Source organism: Muntiacus reevesi, chromosome 16, assembly GCF_963930625.1.
Source record: "Muntiacus reevesi chromosome 16, mMunRee1.1, whole genome shotgun sequence".
Taxonomy (NCBI): domain Eukaryota; kingdom Metazoa; phylum Chordata; class Mammalia; order Artiodactyla; family Cervidae; genus Muntiacus; species Muntiacus reevesi.
Genome location: NC_089264.1, coordinates 11,228,119 through 11,241,163, shown reverse-complemented (window position 1 = coordinate 11,241,163; position 13,045 = coordinate 11,228,119). Strand labels below are relative to the sequence as shown.

At 35.5% G+C, this 13,045-nt stretch overlaps 1 long non-coding RNA gene across 2 annotated transcripts; it reads left to right on the top strand.

Moving 5' to 3' along the window:
* Positions 1–3,726: 3,726 nt before the first annotated feature.
* LOC136148020 (uncharacterized) lies at positions 3,727–11,123 on the top strand. Of its 2 annotated transcripts, none has more exons than XR_010659428.1 (3): positions 3,727–3,979; positions 4,468–4,521; positions 10,952–11,123. It is a non-coding gene; the product is annotated as an uncharacterized lncRNA (long non-coding RNA). The 2 variants fall into 2 exon arrangements; XR_010659427.1 differs by lacking the exon at positions 10,952–11,123 and adding an exon at positions 6,288–8,695.
* The last annotated feature ends 1,922 nt before the right edge of the window (positions 11,124–13,045 follow it).

Genomic DNA, 13,045 nt, shown 5'->3' with positions numbered 1-13,045 from the left:
CTATACTAATGAAAAAATCAAATGTATCAGAAAATATATGCAGAATATCAGAGAGAGAGAGAGTAAAATAGTCACAATTACCAGTATAGGAAAGAATCTATAAAGGATAACTATAAGGGACTAAGAGGGTGGCCTGGCAGAGATCTGCAGTTTAGCTTTTCACTAGCATGAGAGTATGCATGCTTGCATAGTGCAGAACAAACATTATAAAGGATGCTCTATCCTTATCAGCTACTTGAAGTAGACTTCTTTCAGTTGCAGGCCAGCCAGTTCCTGATTTCTGTGCCTGGTGTAATGGGGAGCTGGTTTCCTGCTTACGAACCTCCCTATACCTAGAGCTGCTTAACCTTCACCTATAGGCTCAGCTCTAACCCAATCATTGGATGACTTTGGCCCAAGGGCAAAAAGTAATAAAAAGATCCAGAGATTCATAGCTTGGCAGTTCTGCATCAAATTGGCTATATTACAATACTTCACTGCTAGAACCCTGCTCACGTTGCATCCTATTATAATTCTGTCTAGTATATTTCTTTGCCTTATTCTTTGTGGCTCTGCTTAGTCTTATAAACTGTGTCCATGGATTGGCTTTTGTCTTAATCTCATGAAATTAACTTTCAGTTAAAAGTAACTGAAAGCTGAACATACACTATGAACAGTAATGACAGTTTATTTGTTCCCATTACTGGAAGATTCAGGATAATTTGAGTTTTAGGTATTGTTAGCTTCAATAGCTCAAAGGTATTATCAAGGACCTAGTTGCTTTTCCATTGCCTCTCTGTCAGCTTGCATTGGCTTAATTCTAAGGCAAATAGTTTAGTTCAGAGTTGCAATTAGTAAGTTCTGAGTTCTTAGTGACTTTACAGAGGAAATATTAAATTCCTGATCACGTCATCATCTAATGTGAATGTTTCTGATCGAACCTCCTTCTATGTTGTCACTGAGGGACCAAGGTTCTTCCCAAAGTGTGGTTCCACTCTCTTCTGAGTCCTCGGAGTTCTCTACAGTCAGGCAAAAGAGAGCACAGCGGAGGATACCTACTTTTGATCATTTTCCTCAGAAGTGACACAAACACCTCAGTTTACATTGCAGTCACTGTAGTTTAGTCACATGGATAGATGATATCCCTAAGGACAGAGGGTATGTAGTCCCCTAGGAGGAATGGGAAACTGGTTTTGGTGATCATTCTCTGCTATAGTTGACTTCTCAACAGAAAAATAAAATGGCTGTAGCACCTCTAGGATTCACATCCCACAAAACATCATCCTAGATTGTAGAGTGGGCTGGTTTCTGGCACCAAATCAAAAAAAGAATGAGGAAACCTCTCCCTCCAAACCCCCAGCAAGCCATCACTTACCTCTTATGAGCACAGAGAAAGTCTTAGGTCAATACTGAGCCAGACCCTTATGCTAAGCCAGTAAAATACCATGCATTACTTCATATTCACACTAGAAACATAAAAAGAAATGGGATTACTTTTACCTCAGTCTACCCTTCTCCTGGAACTAGGAGTAGGTCAACTTCACCTGAAAGACATTGACTTCATGTGGAAAGATATGTCCTTATATTATGTCATTGGTAAGAAAGCAGAAGGAAGAATCTATACTGTGTTCCTTTACAATGCATATGCCTCAGTCTCTCTCTAGGATGGATTTGCCCCAATCCTGCACCCTTGTGCATATCCAGTCATCATGGGACGTTAAATCAATCCTCCAGATTCCAGTTGAGAAATGGAGTATTTCCAGTAAACAAGGATGTCATAGTCATCAGCGATTGTATCCCTCCAGTATAAGCTCCTGAGCCCTAAAGGCACTCAGGAATAAGAATACCTGTGATCAAGCAACCTTCAGACTGCAGCCACTCCCCACAGTGAGCCTCAAGGGAGCTCGGGCAATGAGCCACACAGAACACTGGCCCCAAATAGCTGAGATACATATGAAAGGGATGATTTCAGTAAGCCCAGACTCTTTGCATCTTCCCACACATAGAAAACCACTAAATTCCTTAACTTGAGATATCTAGTTTCCTTTAAATCACAATAATCTTTTGATGTTCAGACTAGCTGTCCTTTTTTGCAAAACTTCTATATAGCCTGGTTTCTCCCCTCACCTCATTGGAGCAGTTCTCCCAGGGTTACTTGAGATGTTGTCTCCCAGGCTTCAAGTCCTAGAAAGTCCCACCAAGTAAAGCAGAACTCTCAACTTTTAGGTTGTGACTATTTAAGTCGACACAGCATAAATAAATACTGTGTCTAAACTTCAGTATACCTTGTATTTCATATTCTTTCAATGCCATGCTCTACTTCCTGGGAAAACATCTGCCTGTTTTCTACAAAAAGCATCTCTACTCCAAGTGTTCACCCTTCTGACTCTGTAAAGACAATTTACTGACTGCCTTGATAGATCTTTTCTGGCTCTAATCCTTGCTGTCCCCAGTCTGGTCTGTCAGTTCACAATCCAGATGCCAGTACTGACATTCCAAGGAAGCTGGGATGAAGTTTGATATGCTTGTCTCATGATTTAAATAACTGTAAGGTGATAATCTCCAATTTTGATGGGGAGGAAGTAGAGGACAAGAAGAAAGAAGGTAGGAAGAGGACTGGAGGAACTGCTATGTATTTATTTAATAATGGTACTTGCAATTATTTTTGTGCTCTCACAGATGATGGGCTAGATAACTACATAAAAGTATTATTTTATTAATTTTTCATAACAGCCCTATGTGATAGATACTCTGCATTTGTTATTTTATAGATGAGGAAATGGAAGCTTGGCATTGCTAAATATCTTCCTCAATGTTCATCTCAACATATGTAGGCCATGAGGGATCAAGCCAGCATATAAACCCAGATGGTGTAACTAGACAAAAGACAAAAATAAGGTAAAATGAAACTAAAAATCAAATGTACCAACTTCTCAATTTTGTCTGAAACTGAACCTTTTAAGATTTATTAAATTAAATTTTTTTATTCATTTACTATTTTGATAGTTAATATTTCAAGTTAATATTAGCACACAGTTAAACTGTGCTAAGATATGTAAGTAGTTGAAAAGATGAATTATACATAGGTGTCCTTAAGAAACTTCTTATTTGATACAGGAAAAGAATAAATTAAGTGTGACGTTAAAATATTTAAAACACAGTAAATTAAATAAAATATACTAGTGAGTTACAAAGAGTAAATAAGAGGTGTGGAAACAGAGCACTGGACAAAAGCTGCTTTTCTAAGAATCTTTAAGAAGAAGAGAACAGCCTTGGGGTAGCATGGGGTCAAAGAATTGTGATTACCTTTTTTATTTTAGGATTTAAGAAAGTTGAATAAATATAATTTCAGGTAAAAGAGCAGACAAAGGGAGAGCCTGAGGATTAAACAGAAAAGGGAGGGAAAAATTCAGTCACTTCTCGTTCCATGACTTTATATAGACTGTTAACTATCTATAGTCATTGGTTCCTTCATGTGTTTTTCTTTGGCTGTTGATTTTCATCTCTTTGGATCTCAGGCTCCAAAAGTTGGGTGAATTAATCTCCTCAGTTCATGCTACAGAAGCATCACCCCTGGGTCTGCACAATGTCCTGCTCTTACTCAGGTACATCTTTAATCCCTCTTATCTTATGTCCCCCCAAGCCCCTCCTCTCCAGTATTGCAAAGCCAACAGCTTAAATCAATTTAACATACTTCATCATGTTGAGGCAAATGTATCTATATGTTGAAATTATGAAAACGAGATTATTTTACATATTTCACTTTTTCTTTTGTTGTCTTTATCATTTGTTTTCCCCTTAGCATTACAGCTGGAAAGTCAGTCTTGCATGTCGCTATATGTTCTCCTTTACTTATATCTCCTGCGTGAGCCTCCACGGTGTGTATTTCTCCCATTTTACCTTCAACTTTCCTAGTGATGGGACCAGAGTGACTCCAGGCCTTCAGCTCCACAAATATTACCACAAAGAACATCCTCTAATGTATCATCTATAACTCAAGGTGAGAATTTTCTTGGGAAAATAAATATAGAGAAAAGCTACTGAATTCCTCAAAAAAAAAAAAAAATACTAGCATTTAGACTTAGAAAACATTGACTATATAAATTAATTTATGGATAATTGATATTTTTATAATATTAACTCATCTCATCCAAGAGCATAAATTCTCCAAGTTAATTTTTTTCTATAAATGTTTACATATGTTTGATTCAGATTATGTTTAGGATGCTTCCTACTTTTTCTATTCCTCCTTAGTTTTGCATATAGTACCTAAGTTTTTATTATTTTTTAGTGGTTAGTCTGTTGTCAAAAAGTTCAATGCAACTGATTTATACACAGAAAATTTATTGAGCTCTCACTTCTTCAAATTAACTATTCTATTGATTTTTTTCCTGATAATCATATAATCTATAAATAAGAAATTTTCTCTTCCTTTTTAATACTTAAATGTCTTTTTTCTTTCATTATGGCTTGGACCTGGAATTCCAGTATTATAGTAAATCAGTGATAATGAACATTTTCTCTAGCCCTTGATTTTAAAAAGTGAGTACATCATTATTTCCTTCATTATATTCAATATTTGTCATAGATTTTTTTAAAATATAAAAAATTTACTAAGTTAAAAAAGTCTCCTTTTCTTCCTGGATTGCCAAGAATTTACATCTTAAGTAGCAAATATTTTTTTATATGTTGATTGAGATATTCATTAATTCTATTATTTAGACCAAGGTTTGACAAACATTTTCAGCAAAGGACTGGACAGTAAATATTTTAGGCTACAGACTACATACAGTTTCTGTCATATATTAATTGTTTTTTTCTTGTTTCATTATTTAGAACCCTTTAAAAATATTAAAGGACCATATGAAAAGCTACAGGCTGGGTTTAACCTATGGGCTGTAGTTTATCAATTCCTACTTTAGATTTTTAATGTGATAAATTATAAGGACAAACTGACACCAAAAATCCTTGAATACTGAAATTAACAGTACTTGATTATGTTATACTATTTTTAAATGATGTTTTAAATTTCATTAAATTATATTTTGTTTCTAGGTTCATAAGGGTAATAGACCTAAAATTATATTTTCTCATATTATATTTATGACTTTGAATCAGAATTCACAAGTCTAATATTAGATTGGACCATATGAAATCTCTACAAATAAAATGAATTATATAGCTTTCATACTTTTTTATAAAACAATATTAACTAGTTATTTATAACTTGACTGTATTAAACTATAAACCAAATGGGTCTAAAATTTAATAACAGGGGAATATTTTCATTAACACTGCAATCATTTAATACTTTTTGGTCTATTTGAGTTCCATATTTTTCTTAATCCAATTTTTGATATTTTAAATTTTTCTAAAAATTTATTCATGTGATCCAGTTTTCAGATTTGTTGGTGAATTTGAATGGTTTCTTGCTTTCCTTTTAATCTTTATGTTTCAGTGATGATTTTCTATTTCCATTCTGTAGTTTGTTTATTTGCATCTTTTCTCTTTTTACCCCCACCCTTTCTTTCTCTTATCAGATTTACCAGTCACCTTATTAATTTTTTTGATGAATATGATTTTGAATTTGTTAATATTCTCTATTCATTCTTATTTGTTCCTGCTCTTGCCTTTATTTCCTACCTTCTTCTTTGAGTTCAGTTTCTTGTTCTATTTCTACCTTCTTGATTTGAATATTTAGCTTACTAATCATACTTGACACCTGGCAAAAATATTTTAAACTATCAATATTCCTCCAAGTATGGCTTTAGCAGTTTATGTATATGTATATATGTATATACAAACACATATATGTATATACATATATCTATATATATATATATAGATACAGAAACTATATAATGCACAATATGAATATATATAAATATTATATATCTATACCAATATGCAATTACCTACCTATTACTTTTCATCACTAAATTGTAACTATCTTTATATTTCTTTTATATTTTTCTAGCTTTGCCAAAGATTATTTAGGAATATGTTATTTAGTTTAAAAACATATGAGTTTTTCTTAGCTGCTTTTTTATTTATCTCTAATTTCACTTCATTTTGGTAGAAGAATAAAGGACTGATCCTTTGGAATTTATTCTCTTGTGACCTAATACATAATCTATTTTTTTAATGTTAGATGTGTTATGGAAAAGAGTATGTATTTAATGTCCATGGAGTAAAGCAGGATAGATAGATAAAGAGAGAGAGAGACATACATACTAGCTTAAGGTTTTTCACTGTATTCTTTAAGTCTTCAATATTCATGTTTATTTTTGGTCTACTTGTGCTATCAGTTTCTAAAAAAGCAAAATGGCTATGTGAGGAGGCCTTACAAATAGCTGTGAAAGGAAGAGAAGTGAAAAGCAAAGGAGAAAAGGAAAGATATACTCATCTGAATGCAGAGTTCCAAAGAATAGTAAGGAGAGATAAGACAGACTTCTGTACAATGGGCTCCAGTTTCATCCATCTGATTAGAACTGATTCAATATTATAAAGTAATTAGCCTCCAACTAATAAAAATAAATGAAAAAAGAAAGAAAGAAAGAAAGACTTCCTCAGCAATCAATGCAAAGAAATAGAAGAAAACAATAGAATGGGAAAGACTAGAGATCTCTTTAAGATCATTAAAGATGCCAAGGGAACATTTCATGCAAAGATGGGCTCAACAAAGGACAGAAATGGTATGGACCTAACAGAAGCAGAAGATATTAAGAAGAGGTGGCAAGAATACATAGATGAACTGTACAAAAGAGATCTTCATGACCCAGATAATCATGATGGTGTGATCACTTGCCTAGAGCCAGACATCCTGGAATATGAAGTCAAGTGGGCCTTTGGAAGCATCATTACAAACAAAGCTAGTGGGGGTGATAGAATTCCAGTTGAGCTATTTCGTATCCTAAAAGATGATGCTGTGAAAGTGCTACACTCAATATGCCAGGAAATTTGGAAAACTCAGCAGTGGCCACAGGACTGGAAAAGGTCAGTTTTCATTCCAATCCCAAAGAAAGGTAATACCAAAGAATGCTGAAACTGCCAGACAATTGCACTCATCTCACACACTAGCAAAGTAATGCTCAAAATTCTCCAAACCAGGCTTCAGCAATATGTGAACTGTGAACTTTCAGACATTCAAGCTAGTTTTAGAAAAGGCAGAGGAACCAGAAATCAAATTGCTAACATCCGCTGGATCATGGAAAAAGCAAGAGGGTTCCAGAAAAACATCTCTATCTGCTTTATTGACTATGCCAAAGCCTTTGACTGTGTGGATCACAATAAACCGTAGAAAATTCTGAAAGAGATGGGAATACCAGACCACTTGACCTTCCTTTTGAGAAACCTGTATGCAGGTCAGGAAGCAACAGTGAGAACTGGACATGGACCAACAGACTTGTTCCAAATAGGAAAAAGAGTACATCAAGGCTGTATATTGTCACCCTGCTTATTTAACTTATATGCAGAGTACATCATGAGAAATGCTGGGTTGGATGAAGCACAAGCTGAAATCAAGATTGCCGGGAGGAATATCAATAACCTCAGATATGCAGATGACACCACTGTTATGGATGATAGTGAAGAAGAATTAAAGAGCGTCTTGATGAAAGTGAAAGAGGAGAGTGAAAAAGTTGACTTAAAGCTCAACATTCAGAAAACAAAGATCATGGCATTCCGGTCCCATCACTTCATGGAAAATAGATGAGGAAACAGTGGAAACAGTGTCAGACTTTATTTTTGGGGGCTCCAAAATCACTGCAGATGGTGCCTGCAGCCATGAAATTAAAAGACATTTACTCCTTGGAAGGAAAGCTATGACCAACCTAGACAGCATATTAAAAAGCAGAGACATTACTTTGCCAACAAAGGTCCATATAGTTTAGGCTATGGTTTTTCCAGTAGTCATGCATGGATGTGAGGGTTGGACTATAAAGAAAGCTGAGCGCCGAAGAATTGATGCTTTTGAACTGTGGTGTTGAAGAAGAATCTTGAGAGTCACTTAGACTGCAAGAAGATCCAACCAATCAATCCTAAAGGAAATCAGTCCTGAATATTCATTGGAAGGACTGATGTTGAAGCTGAACTCCAATACTTTGACCACCTGATGCAAAGAGCTGACTCATTTGAAAAAAGACATGAGTTTGAGTAAACTCCGGGAACTGGTGATGGACAGGGAGGCCTGGTGTGTTGCAGTTCGTGGGGTTGCCAGGAGTTGGACATGACTGAGAGACTGAACTGAACTGAAGAAAGGTATTCTAGAAACCAAAAACTAAAATTGCTCATTTATATTTGTCTTTCTGTGGTTTAGCTGTAGCTTTTATATATTTAGAGTCAATAGGATTAGATAGATATATGTTTATGATAGGTATATCATCTTGTCATATTGTATTTTTATAGAAATAATCCCCTTATCATATCTTTTTACATTAAAATCTATTTGATCAGGTTTCCCCAGTTTTCTTTCAGTTTTATTTACCAAGTATTTATCTCTGTATCCTTTTAATGTCATCCTGTTTGATGTTTTTAAGCAGATCTCCTATAAATAATACATAAATAATACATTAGTGAATTCTGCTTCTGAATGTCACAATTGCTATATATTATTTTTCATATTATCAGGCAAATTTTCTGACCAGTTTAATCTGTAAATCCTTAGGGACAAGTAAATTCCAACTGTAGACCAGTGTAGAAAGGGAAGTAGTAAAGGAACAAAAACCTAGACAATCCATATCTTTCCATCACCTCAGCAGGGGTTTTGTCCTCTCTAGCTATTAATTCATCAGAAACAACGTCAGCAGTCAGGGATGTTGCTGCCAATTTCTAGTAATAAAGAACAAACAACAATTATCCAAGGGCAATGGAGGTGGGGTGGGGAGGAAATTAAAAGCAAAATTTTATAAATATTTTCCTTAACCACCACAGTCAGTGACCTCCTGTGCCAATTTTCAGCCATTCACCATCCAAACACACACCAATTTAAGAATTATCCTTTGTCTGTTGTACCGAAAAAGAAATTGCCTAGCCTCTAGTCACAAATGGGCTTCCCGGGTGGCACTAGTGGTTAAAAACCACCTGCCAATGCAGCAGACAGAGAGACCTGTGATCCATCCCTGGGTTGGGAGGATCTTGGCATGGCATGGCAAAGGCCTCCAGCACTCTTGCCTGGAGAATCCCATGAACATGGACTCCATGTCTCTGGTGGGTGTCAGTCCATGGGGTGGCAAAGAGCTGGACATGACTGAGTGGCTAACACCCACACACACATGCATGTATATACATATTCTTGTTGCTGCCTATTGCACTGAATAGAATCTCCAGTACAATGTTGAATAGAAATAATAAGAGTGGACATTTTTGCCTTCTTCCTGATGTTTGGGATAGAGCATTCAGTTTTTCCTCATTAAGGTCAAGGACGTTTCCTGTTTCTTATTTGCTGATATATTTGTCAAATGCTTTTTTCTGCATCTAATAAGATGATCATACATATATGAATATGTGTGGACATGTAAATTGCAGTGATTAATTCTTAAATATGAAATAAAACCTGTATTTCTATAATAACTCCCATTTGACCATCATGTTTATTTTTCATATAAGCCCTTGGAATAGATTGCTAACAACTTACGAAATTTTGCATCTACTTTTGTGAGTTATGTGGGTTTATAGTTTCCTATTCTTGCCTTTTCGTGGATATCAGAAAAACACTGAGTTCATGGGATGAATTGTGCAGTATTCTCTCTGCCTAAGTTTCTGGAAGAATTAATGTAAAATTGTTATTGTTTCTTCCTTAAATATTTGGTCAAATTCATCAGTGAAACTGTTCAGGCTCCAGATTTCCTTTGTGGGAAAGTTTTAAACTATAAATCCAACATATTTAATAAATGTAGAGCTGTTCTGTTTAACCATTTCTTCCTGTGTGAGGAGAGATAAATTAGTAGTTTCGTTGTGGTCAAAATCTTGGTTTTCTCTGCCCACTGAAGCGGAATAGAAACCATGGAGGCAGAGTTTGGAGGAAATAGAAAGCTGGCTTTAATCTTCAGCTGGCAGAGGGGGAACACAGTAGGCTCCTGCCTCAAGAACTGTGTCCGCCTCCATGAGAAATCTGGGGGATTATATCGTTGAGGGCTCGCAGTAACGGGTAGGTGATGAGGAACAAAGGAGTAAAGATCTTGTACTCTTCTTCCTCTTGCACTGTCTCAAAAGCAGTCATAGGCTGGTGTCAGGTAGCCCAGTAGTTGGGTCTGGCAGTCCTGTCGCCTGGTGTTGCTGCTCAGTCGCTTAGTCATGTCCGACTCTTTGCCACCCAATGGACTGAAGCACGCCAGACTTCCCTGTCCTTCACCATCTTCCGGAGCTTGCTCAAACTCATGTCCATTGAGTCAGTGATGCCATCCAACCATCTCATCCTCTATTGTCCCCTTCTCCTCCTGCCTTCAATCTTTTCCAGCATCAGGGTCTTTTCTAATGAGTCAGATCTTTGCATCAGGTGACCAAATTATCGCAGCTTCAGCCTCATCATCAGTCCTTCCAATGAATACCCAGGATTGATTTCCTTTAGGATTGATTGGTTTGATCTCCTTGCTGTCCAAGGGACTCTGTGAAGAGTCTTCCCCAGCACCACAGTTCAAAAACATCAAGTAGCCTGGTAATCGGATCCATTATCTTTTGTGTATTTTACTGTGGCCTTCTTTCTATAATGCAAACAGAGACAAAGTAGGAGTGGTCTGTGAATAGAGGGCTAAAACAGTGAGCACCAGACAGAGGAAGTAATTAGCAGAGAGTCAAAGGATAAAAGGTACAAAATGTAGCACTTGCAGAGTGAGGGAGCAGAAAAGCAAATTTAGTTACAGGAACAGTTGAAGTTAAAAACTAGGAGTGATCAGGCCTGCTTACTGTATTCTTCATCTTCTGTGTTCTCAGGAAAGAAAAGAAAAACTCATTCCTCTTTTTTTCCTTTTCACAGCACCAGTTTGGGATGAACAAGTACACACTACTATATATAAAGGAGATAATCAACAAGAACCTAATATATAGCACAGGGGACTCTACTCAATATTCTTTAACAGCCTATTGAAAAAGAATCTGCAAAAGAATAGATATTAATATATGTATATGTATAACTGAATCACTTTGCTGTATACTTGAAGCTAACATAACAATGTAAATCAGCTATACTCCAATATTCAACATAAAATAAACATTTGCTTTTAAATTAAAAAAAAAAAAAGAAACCATTTCTTCCTGATAAGCCGTGATTGTTCATTCATGTCAATGAATTTCATCTAGATATCCAAATTTATTATCATTAAGTTGTTCATAATGTTTCTTTATTATTATTTGAACATCTGTAAGGTCTTCAGTACGTCTTCTGATATTCCTGATATGGGGAATTTGTGTCCTTCCCTTTTTCTGTTGATCGGTCTGGCTAGACATTTATCAATTTTGCTGATCCTCTCGAAGAACTAGTGTTTACTTTCATTGATTTTTTTTCTTTTTGTATGTGCTTTATTTTGTTGATTTCTGTTCTTAACATTTTATTTACTCTCCTGCTTACTTTGAATTTAATGTGCTCTTCTTTTTCTAGTATTTCAAGACAGAAGCTGAAGTCATTGATTTCAAATATTCCTTTTCTTCTAATACAGGCACTTAGCACTATGAATTTCTCTCTAAGCAGTGTTTTATCAGTAACTCAGAAATTTGGCAGCTTTGACAAAGAAGTGTTCTCATTTTCATTTAGATAAAAATATTATCTAGTTCCTGTTTCAATTTCTTCTATGACTCAAATCAAAAGTCTTTTAGTTTTCAAATGTTTGGAGATTTTTCTAGATATATTTTTTATTGATTTCTAGTTTAACTTCATTGTTCTTGCTTTAAGCCACTGAGTTTTGGGGTGATGTGTTATATAGTAAGTAGGTAATTGATAAAGAACTCATGACACTAGGCAAATGAGATACTTTATCAGCTGGGGTTCTATAAAGAAAACAGAAAGATATTTAATACAATAAATTATGTACATGCAAAAGCCTTAGAAAAGCAAAGGTCATAAAAGGCATCACTGACTTTCAGGAAATCTGAAAGTTGTAGACAAGGGCAAAGAGAATGATCAGACCTATCATCTGCCTATTGTTTGTCGTTCAGTCACTAAGTCCTGTCGGATCTTTGTGACCCCTGGACTGCAGCACGCCAGGCTTCCCTGTCCTTCACCATCTCCTGGAGCCTGTAGCAGATGTATTAGCAGAGATGATTAGCGTAGCTGTAGAGATGATTCGTATAGCTGACTACTCTTTTAAAGTGAGTTTAAGCAAGACTTTATATCTGATAAAGGGCTTCCCTGATAGCTCAGTTGGTAAAGAATCCGCCTGCAACGCAGGAGACCCTGGTTCAATTCCTGGGTTGGGAAGATCCCCTGGAGAAGGGAAAGGCTACCCACTCCAGTATTGGGCCTGGAGAATTCCATGAACTATATAATTCATAGGGTCACAAAGAGTCGGACACAACTGAATGACTTTCACTTATATCTGATAAAGTAAAAACAACAACAACAGCAAACAAACAAGGGAAACACCATGAATTTAAGAGGTTTAGAGCAGTTCTACTGTTTTGGGGAGCTAAATTCATTTCTGAAGTTATTATCTTTAAAAAGTCTTTAATCACCCTAAATTACTAAGAAAAGAATAGCACTATAATATTGAGTTAGGCTGGAAATGTCTTTTGAGGGTTCTTTTTTTAAAATCAAACACCATACATCTCCTGGATTACAGATGAAAATGAAATTTGATTTATGCAATAAACAAAATGACATCTGTAAATGAATCTAGGTTTGAATAATAAAAGGCATAAGCAAAATAATAATTTCTACAACAATTTAGATTTTTGATATAGACATACACTTTTTAAATTGAAGTATAGTTGATTTATTACAATATTGTGCTGGTTTCCAGTGATCTATTTTATATAAATATACATATATATATATGTATTTTTTTCAGATTATTTTCCCTTATAGGTAACTACAAAATATTAAGTGTAGTTGATATTAAGTGTAGTTCCCTCTGCT